Here is a 354-nt window from a genome sequence, read left to right on the forward strand (position 1 = left end):
TCTTCGTTAACAAGACGAGACGGGACTAGAATGTTATTTGAGGACTACCGGAAATTCTAAATACATCCTGTAGACTACTGTCTTGTCCTTTAAAATGTGCGTCCCTGTCATTGGATTGCAATCGGATAAGGGGCGTTTGCATATCTAGTCTCAGTATGGCAGCCGCAGTGGATGGATAGGCTACCAAAGTGCAAACTAGCGATCTGAAACTATGGCCTCAGCACCTGAAGGGTTAGGGATAGGGTGACCAGACGTCCCGTTTTTCCCGGGAGTCACAATTCGTTGTCGATTAACTTAAAGTTAGTGAAGGCGGCGGGATAGGCGGAATCGCGCTGATAGAAGTGCTCTCTCTCG

Source organism: Sinocyclocheilus rhinocerous, unplaced genomic scaffold, assembly GCF_001515625.1.
Source record: "Sinocyclocheilus rhinocerous isolate Xijiao unplaced genomic scaffold, SAMN03320098_v1.1 scaffold551, whole genome shotgun sequence".
NCBI classification, from domain to species: domain Eukaryota; kingdom Metazoa; phylum Chordata; class Actinopteri; order Cypriniformes; family Cyprinidae; genus Sinocyclocheilus; species Sinocyclocheilus rhinocerous.